We start from the raw sequence: 16,031 nt of genomic DNA on the forward strand, positions 1-16,031 counted from the left end.
GAACACATTTAGTTTCTTACTATTAAGTGATATTTGTGGTAGGTTTTTGTAGATGTTGTTTATCAAGTTGAGGAAGTGCCTTATATTCCCAATTTGATTAGTTTTTGTGATGTTGAACTTTGTCAAATTCTTTTTCTGCATCAACTGATATGATTACGTGATTTTTTTCTTTATTGCATTAATATGGTGGGTTACATTGACTGACTTTCAAATATTGAGCGAACTTTCTGTTCCTGGATTAAACTTCATTCAGTTATGTTGTACTCTTTTTTCTATATGTAATCAGATTAGATTTGCTGGTATATTATTGAAGATTTTTTGTGTTTGTATTTAAGAGAAATACTTGTCTATAGTTTACTTGTATGTCTTGGCAGAAGTTAGCATTAATTTATTATTATTATTGATGGTTTCAAAGAATCATCTTTGGGTTTCACTGATTTTCTCTATTGATATTTTCAACGAATCATTCTTGGGTCACTGATTTTCTCTTTTCAATTTTATTGAATAGATTTGGTTTTTATTATTTCCTTTCTTCTACTTACTCTGGGTTATTTTACATTTTTCAGCTTTTAAGGTGAAAAAATAGATTATTCAGTTGAGATCTTGCTTCTTTTCTAATATAAGCATTTAAGGGTATAAATTTACCTCTAAGCACTGCCTGAGATACATCCCACAAACTTTCATTTATTTGGACTTTCATACTCATTCAGTTCCAAATATTTTCTAATTTTCCTGTGACTTCCTTTTTAATCCATGTATCATTTAGATATGTTGTTTAATTTTCAAGTATTTGGAGATTTTCTTGTTATCTTTCTGTTATTAAGTTCTTGTTGAATTCCATATGGTCAGAGAACATAATTTGCATAATTTCAATTATGTTAAATTTGGTTAATGTTTGGTTTAAGATATAGTAGTTTTTTAAAGTTTATTTATTCATTTATTCAACAATTATTTTTAAAATACCTGTTATGTATTACACATTGCACTAGGCAATAGAGATACAACAGTAAACTATAGAGGAGAGAATAGTCCCTGCCCTTATGGGCAAGTGAGAGAAATCAAGTGGAGAAAAGAGATATTAGGTATGCAATTAGTTAATCATTTAAATATAATAGTGATAAGTATTACAAAATTGATCTATATAAGAGTTTTATCAGATTTTAATTTGAGTTAAAAAAAACTACATATTTTCTCAGTATAGTACTTCTAATATAATATTTTATTTCAAAATAACATCTATTTGAAAATATTATGGCTATTTTGGTCTTAATTCATTTTTGTAATGTATAATTTTTGCCACCTGATCGTAAGAAAGTCAAAGAATGTTTTTATAGATTATAGTGAAACGGCTATATAAATCTGGAACAACTTGGCTCCAATCCTCCAAAGCAGAGGTTCTCCAAGTGTGGTTCTTGGATCATCACCCTCAGCCTCACTTGGGAATTTGGTCAGCATTGCAAATTCTTGGGCCTCACCCCAGACCTACTGAATTAGAAACTCTGGAAGTAGGGTACAGCAAATAGGGTTGTAATAAGCCTTCCAGGTGATTCTGAGGCATGTTAAAGTTTGAGAATATGTGTTCTAAATGGTTAGATATTTGGCCACTCAAGGAAAGTAATATAGTATGTGAATAGTATTAATAAATTTGGGGAAATATGACAGTGGCATTTCTTCATTCTTGGGTTTTATAAAGATTTGATTTGATCTTTAAGAAATCCAATGAGCCATTATCATTCTGGGACATATCTCGAGTACTTTGAGGATCCATAAATTTATGAATATATGATATAGTAGTTTTGTTTTAAGATATAGTTTGTCTTTTTTTTTTCTCTATTTCAGCAAATGATCCATAGGATTTGAAAATAATGTTTATTCTTCTGTTAGTTTGGGGTGTTTTCAAAATGCCATGTGTGTTGGTTACTGGTGTTATCTGGTTCTTTTTCTATATCCTATTGACTTTCTATTGGTTACTGAGAAAGGGGTTTTGAATCTCCAAACTATTATTGTTGGTTTGTTTATAACTCCTTTTAGTTCTATCAGTTTTTGTTTCTTCTAGTTTGAAATTCTATTGGTATGTGCTATATGCAAACACATTTAGGATTTTTGTGTCTTTTTGCTGACTTGACTTTTTTTTTTTTTTTCCTGTACGCGGGCCTCTCACTGCTGTGGCACCTCCCACTGCGGAGCACAGGCTCCGGACGTGCAGGCTCAGTGGCCATGGCTCACGGGGCCAGCCGCTCCGCGGCATGGGGGATCCCCCCGAACCGGCGCATGAACCCGTGTCCCCTGAATCGGCAGGCGGACTCTCAACCACTGTGCCACCAGGGAAGCCCTGACTTGACCTTTTGATTGTATGTACAGTTGACCCTTGAACAACAGGGATTTGAACTGTGTGGGTCAACTTATGTGCAATCTTTTCAATAAATACATACTCCATAATCCACATTTGGTTGAATCTGGGTGCAGAACTGAAACTATGGAGGGCCGACTGTAAAGTTATATGTGGATTTTTGACTGTGCTAGGGTTGGTGCCCCTAACACCCATGTTGTTTAAGGGTTAACTGTAATTTCCTTCTTTACTCTTGGTAATTTTACTTGACTCAATATAAACTTTTCTGACAGAATATATCTACTCCAGCTTTCTATTGATTAGTGTATATATGGGATATCTTTTTGTATCCTGTTCCTTGAAAATATTTTATTGTGCTAAAATATTCATAAAATAAAATTTACCATCTTAACCAATTTAAAGTGTACAGTTCAGTGGCATTAAGTACATTCACAATGTTGTGCAACTATCACCACCATCTAACTCTATAACTTTTTCATAATCCGAAACAGGATCTCTGTACCCATTAAACAATAACTCTCCATTCTCCCCACCCCACAGCCCCTAATAACATCTGTTTTACTTTCTGTCTCTAAGAATTTGCCTATCCTAGGTACCCTATATATGTGGAATTATACAATTTTTTTGTGTGTCTGGCTTTCTTTCACTTAGCAAAATGTTCTCAAGGCTCATCTAAGTTGTAGCATGTATCAGAATTTTATCCCTTTCAACCATTTCATTCCATTATATGTATATGCCACATTTTGTTTATCCATTTACCTGTTGTGGATATTTGGGTTGTTTTCAACGTTTTGGCTATTGTGAATAATGCTGCTATGAACATAGGCATTCAAGTATCTGTTTGAATAAAGCTTTTAAGTATATAATGAGAAGTGGAATTGCTGTATCATATAGTAATTCTTCTATTTTAGCTTTATGAGGACCCACCAAACTGTTTTGCACAGTGGATGAACCATTTTATATCCCTTCAAGAATGCACAAGATTTCCAATTTCTCCAGCATCTTCACTGATATTTATTTTCCTGTTTTTTATAATAGCCATGCTAATGAGTGTGAAGTAGTATCTCATTGTGATTTTAATTTTAATTTACCCAATGGCTAATAATGTTGAGATATTTCCATGTGCTCACTGGTCATTTGCATATGCTCCTTGGAGAAATGTCTTTTCAAGTCCTTATGTATTTTTTAAATTAAATTGTTTATTTTTTAGTAGTTGCTGACTTATAGGAGTTCTTTATTCTGGACATCAATCCCTTATCAAATAAATGCTTTGCAGATATTTCCTCTCATTCTGAGGGTGGCTTTTTCACTCCCTAGATAATGTCATTTAATGGACAAAAGTTTTAAATTTTAATGAAGTCCAGTTTATCTACTTTTCTTTTGTTGCTTGTACTTTACGACAATATTCAAATCATTGGCAAAGCAAATGTCATGAATATTTTCCTCTAGGTTTTTTTTTTAATAAAGTTGTCACAGTTTTAGTTCTTACATTGAGATTTTAGTCCATTTTGAGTTAATTTTTGTATATGGTGTAAGGTAAGGGTATAACTTCAGTCTTTTACATATGGATATCTAGTTTTCCCAGCACCCTTTGTTGAAAAGACTGTCCTTTCTCTGTTAGTGGTCTTGACACCCTTGTCAAAAATCAATTTACCATATATGCAATAGTTTATTTCTTGACTCTCGATTTGATTTCATTTATCTATGTATCTGTTTCCCATGCTAGAATCATACTGTTTGTTATGGTAGCTTTGTAGCAAGTTCTGAATTCAAGAAGTATGAGTTCTTCAACTTTATCTTTTTCAAGATTGTTTTGGCTATGTGGGGTCACTTGAAATTACAAATGAACTTAAAGATAGATTTTTCTATTTATGCAAAAAACATTGTTGACATTTTGTTAGGAATTGCTTTGAATCTTCAGCTGGCTTTGGATAGTATTGCCATCTTAAAAATATTAAGTCTTCCAATCCATGAATGTGGGACTTTTTAAGTTTATTTTTATGTGTTCTTTAATATATTGCAGGAATGGTTTGTAGTTTGCAGTGTACAAGTCTTTTCCACCTTGGTTAAATTTATTCTTAAGTACTTTATTCTTTTTGATGCTATTTTTATGAAATTGTTTCTTAATATCCTTTTTGGATTGCTCATTGTTAATGTATAGAAATCAACTGATTTTTGCATGCTGATTTTATATCCTACAACTTTCTGAATTTACTATCTCTAACTTTTTTGTGGAATAGTTAGGGTTTCTACATATAAGATTATGTCATCTGTGAACAGAAATCATTTTACATCTTTTTTTCTAATTTGGATGTCTTTTATGGTTTTTTTTTTTTTTTTTACTTCTCCAATTGCTCTGGCTAGAACTTCCAATAGAATGTTGAATTGAAGAGGAACTATATTTGACATTAATAATAATAATATATATGTCAGACATTAAGCTAAGTGTTTCATATACATGTTTCCATTTAAGTTTCATTACAATGCTAAAAGATAGATATTATCATCCCCATTTTAGAGATAAGAAGAATGAAGCAGATGCTAAATAAATATCATGAGATTACATACCTAGAAAGTGATGGACCGACCTGGAGTTTGAATCAGGTGTGAGTGACCTCAAAAACAATAAACTTTCCTATACACTTTGCCTTTATGTCAATTACAAAAGCAATACCATTAGTGCACTTTCTAAATTATGTATTTCTCATTTGCTCGGTAATGTTCCTTTACGTATCTTTTCCTCTCTGATTTCTTTCAAAGGAAGGAGAACTAACAAAAATTTACATTTTGTGGATATTTGGAATTTTAAATATTTGCTTGGAGGAAAAAGACTGAGTGTAAAATCTTTAATTACAGCAGATAAATTCTACATTCTTCTAAAACTGTGATAAAATTCATCAAGAGAAGTCATGGGTGACTTCTGGAGTCTGCATCATAAATGGAAATTCAGTAGCAGAAAATCTAAAAGATTCTTTAAGATCGATTTGTTTCTTATCTGAATCACTAATTAAAACCAGACAGACTGGTTATATTTGTGTGATGATGCACGAGAAATGAAGATAAGTAATTTTGTATTTTAAGAGCAAATACACCATTATAGGTAAAAGCATAGATTAGCATCCTTCTTGGCATACTCCAAAAAGGATCCTATTTATGTGAAAAAACAGTAATTGCACAAGATGGACAGAGCATAAGTGTGGCAAGAAGATCAATCCTGCACTCGGGTGAATGGCTGTAACTCAAAATTTCTTATTGTTTCCATAGTTTTGTAATCACTCTTTCACTTAACAGTCTTTTCTGTAATACTAGCTTTTTAAAAATGCTTTTTTCAGTACTCCCAAGAAATTATCAGCAGAAGCAAGAAGCTCACTTCTGGAAGAACTATTAACTAGTTCAAGAGTCAGCTGATGAGAAAGCCAATGGTCTTAGTATTGCTTACAGTCAGGCTTCTTAAAGGTTCAAAAGACAAACAGTTTCAGTGTACTAGATTCACTATAAATTTTTCATTATCATATATACATATATATATCTGATTTTATCAATATTGTATATACACATATAGCTAATATTTATAGTATAGATGAAGGATATAGTATGCTTCCTTGCATACCCTATGTAGAGACCTTACAGTTAGGTTCTCTGTTAAGCACTGGATGACACAAATTTGTATAAGACATGGAGACTTCCACCTGTGCTTTAAGAGCAGATGAAACATAGTAGAACTACCTCTGTAACATACGGCCTATCTGAATAATTCAGAATTCTATAGAAAGAGAAACTTAAATACTTTTGTCTTGTATTGCGATATAGCCACACAGTAATATAGCAACCAATAGAATAAAGTCATCAAGAAGGAGAATAAAAAAGTGGCACAGAGTCAGATAGAGAATTAGGAAAGGTATAAAAAGGGAGACAGAACTTGCAAGACACATAAAAAGAAAAGTTCTTCAGATAAGAAAATCAAGAGAATTATCAATTAATGAATGAGTAGGGAATATTAGAGTTATACCTAATATTGAAAATATGGGGGTTTAAATACTATTAGGATCATAGATAGAAATTATGATCTTTTGAGTAAAAATAAATAATGTAAAACTTTTAGAAAGAACATGATCCATCTGCATCCATCTCACCAGACACATATCAGGAAGTTTGCAAGTTTAGACCATGAGATGAAGAGGAGGTGGGATCTTAAAGCAAAAGTTTTTGGTACAACACAAGAAATGGCTGGTAATAACTAAACAGTGGTAATATAACTTATACTAATATAAATAATAGTGAATGCTGTGTTACTGAAAGCATTCAAGCAGAACTTAAGTGACTATGTCAAGAGGTGATTGCTTTTTGAGAGTGAAAAATTAGAATAAGTAGATGACTTCTAAGCTTCATTTCAAATCTAAGATATTATTTTTCTATCACATTTAATTTTTTGTTTATATTCCTTTTCCTGATCCTATTCCTTTTAGTTATAAAAAATCACTTCCCCAGTATTGACTACTGCATGTTATTTACTGCAGCAAAAGTTATGACCTATGAAACTAAAAGAGTGGAAAACAGTCTTTCAGGAAATAATACCTCATTAAATATGCAACTTATGTCAAAAATGTCATGCTATTATAATATTTTATTATTATAGAATTAAAATATGTTCATTGTAGAAAATTTAGAAGATTCATATGAAATGTAAATTATCCTGTGGACCAGGAGAGGGAAACATTTTTTCTCTCCTCTCTTCCTCCTCTTTCACTTTCTGAAATAGAGATTTAACATTATAGGCTATAGATTGGAATGCTGCTAGGGTATATTTTCCAGTGGTCAGAGTCATTATATTTTAAAAAGTTAAACACTAGATGAAATTTTTTCCCCTCTTCACACCTCCAAATAGGAGGCAGTAGTTGCAATTGAATCCAGGCCTTTCATGAGACCCTGTCTGTTCCCCTCTCTTTTCTCTGCCACAAGAGAAAAGAGAGGTCCCAAGATGAAGGCTGGACTTGGGAGTAGAGGGAAATGGGGGCTGAGAGAGCATTAGATTTAGAAGAGATTATTTATATCTCTATCCTGGGGCACCAGCTTGTTGGGATGTTAGATATACTGCTAGATAACAAATTTGTTCCTTGGAGGATTTGTGTAGAAGAATGGCTGAAATATGGGATGGAAGTCCAGTATTACTTGATTACCTGGTCAAATATTACCTACCAAAACTCTAAGCTCACTCTGATTCCTAACAATTCCTTATACCCAGAGATGAATTTTGGAATACTTTAGTGCAAAGCCTTACTGTCTTCCTTCCATATTTTGAGTCCAGGAATTTTTTCTAATCTTCCAAAGTACAGAGAACTGTAATATTTATAAGTTAACAATTACTTTCCATGGTATGAAGTAAATTTATAACATAACTTTGGAAGTTTCATTGCATCTATACCTAATTATTTCACACATGAGTGGCAAGAATGTTAGTACCTACCCAATGGCCATATTTTCTCCTTTTCCTGTCAATTTAACCCCGATTTTTCTTGGGGTTGCAGTGTATTTATCCCCTAGGAAATGATTGAAGAGTGTTCCATATAAATCATGGAAATTCTATCTCTTTTTCCAGGTACCTACTTTGCCAGCTTCCTTGCATCTAGAATTTGCCATATGACCCACTTCTGGCCAATGACAGGTAGGGGCAAATCTACTGAGACAGGGAGACTTCTGGGAAATATCACCCCTCCCCATGATGAATGGAGAGCTTTTCTTATCATTTACTTCATTTTCTCCAGGTTGCTGCTTGGATCTGTGGCCATAATTTTATGGCCAACAGAGAGAGGACTAAAAAAATGCTGCCCAATGAGGACGGCAGAGAAGAAGGATAGAAAGAGCCTAGTTTCTCAATCGGATTGCAAAATCAAACTAGGAGTAGACTATTTCCACACTATTAATATGATTTTCTGTGCCTTGCAGCAAAATACAACTTATGCTTCCCCTCTGACAAGCAGAGCTTTGATGAACATTTACACAGTTAAGTCTTTATTCACATTCATGATTATGTCTTTATGATAAATTTCTAAAGATAGAATTATTAATTCATAGGATGCAAAATACTAAAGCTTTTGATGTATACTGCCAAAATTCCTCGAGAAAGACAGTAGACATTGAGGATTCAACAAACACTATATAAACTCTTTTAGAAGTAAAATTGTACCAAAAATGTCAATTTTCCTTAAGAAGATCCTATATCTCTACAACTTTCTGGAGAGTCCAGAAAAATCCCAAGAGAAAACAGAGGGTCCATAAAGTCTGGAAAACATAATCAAATATATAGAATGTCATGAAAGACATTTTCTAACTGTAAATGCATGCATACAGAAAAAAAATTATCTAAGTTTCCAGACTTATGTACAACTGGTAGAACTATCAACTGACAATGCTGTTTGAGTTCAGAGTTTAAGTACCTTGATTAGGATGTGCAGGAAATCACTCCATAGCACAGCATAACTCTGTGGCTAATGTGCTGTCTTCTGAAGACTGTCACAGGAGAGCCTAAAGTAAAACTGGAATTCTATTCTCAGACACTTAGGGTGAGCTTCTAAACTTAAAAGTCCTCACTGTGCCATCTTCTCAGTCCCGCATCTTTGGTAAAGGTCATTCCAAAGAGTTATAAGCCAAACATCAGCAATAGCATATTAAATGCAGTGAAATGGTAGGGAAACAGACGGCAGGCTTATTACTCCAATATAGCTCTAATTACTGACATAGCAGAACCCCATTATCAGGTTAGTTAACTGAGAGGTGAAAGAAAGGTCGAAGGTACAGAATGTCCTTTTGAGAAGTTTTTATTTTTTGATATCTGTATTATAGCTCCATTTGACAAGTCTTTTCTGTGTATACCACTGTGACTATTCCTAATATCTAAATTTATATGCTAAGATATGTTTAAAGCAAAGTTCTGGGCCATAAAATATTATTTCCCTTAATAAACAATTTATTTCCAGCTTCCTCTGGGGTCAGTTAACAGTAGGAATGCATGGGATTTTAAAAGATCTATTCACTCTAATAAGAATAACAAGTTCACTCCTACTATTGCTGACTGCTCTCTAATAAAATGGGCCCATTTATTTCTAGCTATATATATATTAAGTCTGAACATCACATACATGGAATGTGAGACCATCAACCTGGTCTTTCGCCTTGAAATGTTTACAAATTAATTGAGAAGAGAGTACAAGTATATAAGGAAAGTTAACTATGTTTCCCTATGTTAACACAGGGAAAATACCAGGTTAAGATTGGAATTATGCTGCCACAAGCCACCTTCAGTATGGGCTTCTGGCTACCAGGACTGTGAGGCAATACATTTCTGCTGTTCTTAGCCACCCAGTTTTTGGTACTTTGTAAAAGCAGCCCTAGGAAACTAAGTTCTCCCTAGTACTTCTCACCATCTGAAAGTTACCTCATTTGTTTACTCATTTACATTCTATCTCCTCCACAGAATATGTTTCATGAGAGCAGGGACCACAGCAGCTAGAGATCCATAGATGGATGAAATATAATGTTTATCTTTGAGGGATTTAGGAAAGTATTATTAATTAAAATGTAAAGCATTTACATATTCATTAATTGAACAAATATTTAAGCACTGTCTGTTCCAGGTACTGCTGCAAGTGCTGAGGTCACAGTTGGGGAACAAGAGCTTACATTCTGCAAGAAAGAAAGATAAATAAAAAGATATAAACAAGATAAAGAATATAAAATAGAGTAATATGATAGAGACTGAAATTGTAAGAGAACTTTAAATTGATAGTCAAGAAAGATCAGTCAGAAATAAGCTAGGCCTATGTAAGGAGCAGAGTTGAGAAGTTAAAAAGGTGAGCTGTTTTTCTCTTTTTTTAATATTTATTTATTTTTGGCAGTGCAGGGTCTTAGTTGTGGCACACGGGATCTTTCACTGCAGCGCATGGGCTTCTCTCTAGTTGTGGTGCACAGGCTTCTCATCCAGTTGTGGCGCACAGGCTCCAGAGCATGCGGGCTCAATAGTCGCAGCATGTGTGCTCTCTAGTTGTGGCACACAGGCTCCAGAATGCATGGACTCTGTAGTTGTGGTGCGCGGGCTCCAGAGTGCGTGGGCTCAGTAGTTACTGTGCCCAGGCTTAGTTGCCCTGCGGCATGTGGGATCTTAGTTCCCTGACCAAGGATCGAACCTGAATCCCCTGCACTGGAAGGCGGAGTCTTAATTACTGGACCACCAGGGAAGTCCCCAAAAGTTGAATGTTTAGATTAGGTGAATGAAGCATACAATGGGACAAATAAGAATGAGGGGGGCAGATGTTTAATCTCACAGGACCTGGTAAGCTATGGTCAGGGTATGGATTTTACTCTAAGTACCACAGAAAGTTATTAGAAGCTTGCAGTTAAGAGTTTGCCATAGTCTTGACACTGTGCATAGAAAACGCTAAAGACACCACCAGAAAACTACTAGAGTTCATCAATGAATTTGGTAAAGTTGCAGGATACAAAATTAATATACAGAAATCTATTGTGTTTCTATATACTAGCAACAAACTATCAGAAAGAGAAATTAAGGAAAAAATCCCATGTACTGTCACATCATAAAGAATAAAATACCTAGGAATAAACCTACCTAAGGAGGTAAAAGACCTATACCTGGAAAACTATAAGACAATGATAAAAGAAATTGAAGACGACACAAACAGATGGAAAGATATACTGTATTCTTGGAATGGAAGAATAAATTTTGTTAAAATGTTTACATTACCAAAGGCAATCTACAGATTCAATGCAATCCCTATGAATATACCAAGGACATTTTTCACAGAATTAGAACAAATAATTTTAAAATTTGTATGGAAACACAAAGAACCCCATATAACCAAAACATCTTGAGGAGAGGAACAGAGCTGGAGGAATCAGGCTCCCTGACTTCAGACTATACTACAAAGCTATGGTCATCAAAACAGTATGGTACTGTCACAAAAACAGAAAAATAGGTGAAGGGAACAGAATAGACAGCCCATAAATAAACCCATGCACTTAAGGTCAATTAATCTACAACAAAGGAGGCAAGAATATACAATGGAGAAAAGTCTCTTTAATAAGTGGTGCTGGGAAAACTGGACAGCTACGTGTAAAAGAATGACATTAGAATATTCTCTAAAACCATACACAGAAATAAACTCAAAATGAATTAAAGACCTAAATGTAAGATTGAATATCACAAAACTTCTTGAGGAAAACACAGGCAGAACACTCTTTGACATAAATTGTAGCAATATTTTTTGGAACCATCTCCTAAAGCAAAGAAATAAAAACAAAAATAAGCAAATGCCATGTAATTAAACTTAAAAGATTTTGCACATCAAAGGAAACCATCAACAAACAAAAAGACAATGTACTGAATGGGAGAAAATATTTGCAAATGATATGACCAATAAGGGGCTAACATCCAACACATATAAGCAGTTCATACAACTCAACATCAAAAAAGAAACAGATTAAGAAATGGGCAGAAGACCTGAGTAGACATTTTTCCAAAGAAGAAATGCAGATGGCCAATTGGCACATGAAAAGATGCTCAACATCGCTAATCGTCAGGGAAATGCAAGTCAAAACTACACTGAGACATCAACTCACACCTGTCAGAATGACTATCATCAGCAAGAACACAAATAATAAATGTGGGCGAGGATGTGGAGAAAAGGGAACCCTTGTACACTGTTGGCAGGAATGTAAATTGGTGCAGCCACCATAGAAAACAAAATGGAGGCTTCTCAGAAAACTAAAAATAGAACTGCCATATGACCTAGCAATTCTACACCTGGGTATATATCTGGAAAAAAACCTCACTAATTCAAAAAGATACATGGACCCCGATGTTCATAGCAGCATTATTTACAATTGCCAGTATATGAAAGCAGCCTAAATGTCTATCAACAGATGAATGGATAAAGAAGATGTGGTATATATGTATATACAATGGAATACTACTCAGCCATAAAAAAGAATGAAATTTTGCCATTTGCAGCAACATGGTTGGATTTGGAGGGTATTATGCTAAGTGTAATAAGTCGAATAGAGAGAGACAAATGTGTGAAATCTAAAAAATACAACAAACTAGTGAATATAACAAAAAAGAAGCAGACTCACAGATATAGAGAACAAACTAGTGGTTACCAGTGGGGAGGGACAGTGGGGCAGGGCAACATAGGGGTAGGAGATTAAGAGGTACAAACTGTTATGTATAAAATAAGCTACAAGGATATATTATACAGCAGGGGGAATATAGCAAATATTTTATAATAGCTCTAAACGGAGCATAACCTTTAAAATTGTGAATCACTATATTGTACACCTGTAATTTATATTATATTATACATCACCTAACCTTCAATCAAAAAAAAAAGTTGCCATGTTCTGAATTATTTTCTAAAAATATCACTCTACTGCTGTGTAGTTAGATGGACTATAGGGAGACAAAACTGGAAAAAGAAATATTAGTTAGGGGCCTGTTGCAGAAGCACAGATGAGAGACAGTTGTAGCCTTGTCTAGAATGGTAGCAGTAGAATTGATGAGAAAGGTTATCAATGCATTTTGGAGGGATAGCTAATAGTACTAGCTGTTGGATGGAAGATAGAGGTGCTGGAAAAGAAGAAATCAGGACAAATTCTTAGGTTTCTTCATGATCTCTTACTTTTATTTTTAAAACCTAACTCTATTGATTGAATGACAAATCTTCAATTGAGAAAGTTTATTTTATGTTTGAATAGAAGAGAGTAGACAGGTGTTTGAGCTAAATGATCTTTAAGCTCTTGGACAACTTGACTGTCTATGACCCTAATGCTCAGAGTAGAGCAGCTACTCTGCTATTGGTCAGTCAGTCTCAGGAACTGAGGAGCCCACTCAGTAAGAGGGTAGTTGGGACGAGGATGGTGACTCCATCTATACTGGATGCATGTTATTCATTAATTCTTCCAATTTCACATGACAGTGCTTTGATTAAATATAATCATTATCACTTCTGGCTACCCCTGTGTTCTAGGCTTGATGTTAATGCTTTAAATATGTTACCACATAATTCTCATAAAAATGCCATGCAATAAGTAAAATTATTCCTCTCTTATAGATCAAGCAACTGATTCTGAGATAGCAGAAAAATGTCCAAGACCTTAGAGCTAGGAAATAATGCAATCAGAATTTTAACCTAGATCTGTCTAACTTCCAAGATTGTTCTTAACTCCTATTTGGTACTTCTTCATCTCCGATTTGTAAAGATCTTCAGTGAATAATAAATAAGGGCTGTGAGAAGAATTAAAAATAGGGTGAATCAGATAAATATTTTTGTCTTATTTTAACTTAGTTTATTTGAAATCTGTCTTAGTATGAAATAGTGTGAATATGTTTTAGTGTGTAAATATATACATATATACACACACTTATACCCACCTATGAAACAGATACACACATATATCGACTCTCAATAGAAAAAGAAATCTCTTAGTAGTAAGACAGGTAAAATCCTCTTGTCATGGGTAACTTTAATTTCAGATCTACTCAACAGATCAATACTTTGGCTTATTGGAGAAGAAGCTTCCTTGAGCAAAAATGAGAGTGTTCTTTAAAAAAGAAGAAGAAGAAAAATGCCATTTTTATTGCTTGCTCTATGTTCCCATCCATTGGTTGCTTAGAGAATAAATCAAAGTGACAATGAGTTGAAATGAAAATCAAGTTTTGCTAGCATTTTCATTTAAGGAATTCTTCATAAAGCTGAAAATGAAAGGAAAAAATGAAAGTCATTCTTATTGCTAATGAAATGTTTCCTTGCTGTCAAGCAGTGTGTGGCTGGAAGAAAAACGACTTGGACTTAACCAGAAACTCAAAATACAGTGCATTTTCAACCTGGTAATTAAGCAGATATGAGATGTCACAGTGACTGCTACAATGGACTGGCTCTGAAATGCACACTCTGGATTAAATGGTACCTGAAAGGTGAGGGCACCACTCTGTAGTCTTGGCTAATCTACGTGAAATGATGGCATTGGGAAGCCACTCCTGCTGGTTCTCACTAAAGCATGTCCCCATGCACCTGCTCGAAAAGCAGGTGTTTTTTTTCCATAGATCTGATTTCAAAAATAAGGTTAAAAGATGACAGCTGTGAGGAAATGAAGCCATTCTCTGGTGAGTAGCTGCCCTGTGGATAAGGAAAACAGGTCTTGCAAGCCAGCCCTGCAGCACTTTATTAGTCAGGTGTAAAAGGAGCTGCCTCCTCTAGAACTTGAGCTGAAAGTTTCCTTTTAAGCCTCTCTTAGGCAATATAATTTTTCACTTTCTAAAAACTAAAAAAAATGAACATCTATACCAATATATTCATTTGACATTCATCCCACAAGTATTTGTTGAGCAATTACTAATATTAACAGCAATGCTAACATGCTCCTGAAAAAAGTAAAGAACTTTGTAAGTTAAGGAAATTTTGATGTGCCATAACCAAAAAAAGTTTGAATTCAGCATTTAGCATTTCTACACGCACGCTAACAGGCAGCTGTTACTGTTGATTAGGATCATTTGGTGGTACTGCTCAGGGATATAAAAATCTTTCCATGAGAAACATTTCAAACTCAAATACAGTTATCAAATTACTATTTTGCACAAAGTATGTGTGCTGTGGAGGAATTTAATGACGAGAATCTGCTGAAGAAAGTAGACATACAGACAGTGAAATTCAAGTCACAACTATGCTTTCATGGTAAAAATGTCCTATAAGCACAGAACAGAGGAAAATAAAACCCAACTCGGGCAATTAGGGAATGACTTAACGGCATCGTAGTTGAACCTGTATCTGGATATAAACAATGAATTAGGGTGGAATATTCTGGCAGAAGGACCAATAGAGGCAATGAAGGCCCAGAGACTACAAAATTTGGGGAATGACAACTAGTATTTTCGTTTGAGGGTAGAAGTGGGGGTGGGGGAAGGGAAGATTTTAATGGGAGATAAAAATGAAGTGAGTGACCACAAATATCATGCTAAAGAATGCGGGCTTTATTCTTGTAGCAAATCAGGAAACATTAGCAGTGCTTGAGCAGGAGTGGGTCATGATCACAACAGTGCTCTAGGAAGATAAAGCCTGTGGCTATAGTGGGGACAGAGAGATAGGATTGGTTTAAAGGCTGTCACAATAGTCCAAACAAAAAGTAATGGGTCCTCAAGTGAGTACAATGGCAATAGGGATGAGGGAGGAAAGAGAAATCAGCAACACTGAAGAAATAGAATTAGTATTGGTTGTTAGTAGATTGAGTTTTTGGTTAGATGTGAAATGTCCTGATAACTGTTGGAAACTCTGAACTCAGGTCAAGAGAAGCCAAGGTTAGTAACGTAGATCTGGGAGTCCTCTGCATCAAATTTAAATTTGGGGTTTATAGCAGTGGATGAAGGTGTCCAGAAAAGGAAAATATAGCAATTACTAAGGAGGGGACCATGTGAAATATCCGTGTTTAATAGCTTAAGAAGTGGAAGCATCAAGGGAGGATGCATAGTAAACCAAAAAGGCAAGAAGAGGCAGGAGTGGTCCAGGCTTTAGGGAAGCCAAGTTAGATGGAGTACAAGAAGCAGGAGTTGGTCCTGATGATTTGTAGGCATTGGTGACCATTGGCAGAGAAGATTCAGAGACAATGTAATGGCCAAATT

The sequence above is a fragment of the Aethalodelphis obliquidens genome, unplaced genomic scaffold, assembly GCF_003676395.1.
Source record: "Aethalodelphis obliquidens isolate GAN/ISIS:26980383/991018 unplaced genomic scaffold, ASM367639v1 scaffold10, whole genome shotgun sequence".
Classification (NCBI taxonomy): Eukaryota; Metazoa; Chordata; class Mammalia; order Artiodactyla; family Delphinidae; genus Aethalodelphis; species Aethalodelphis obliquidens.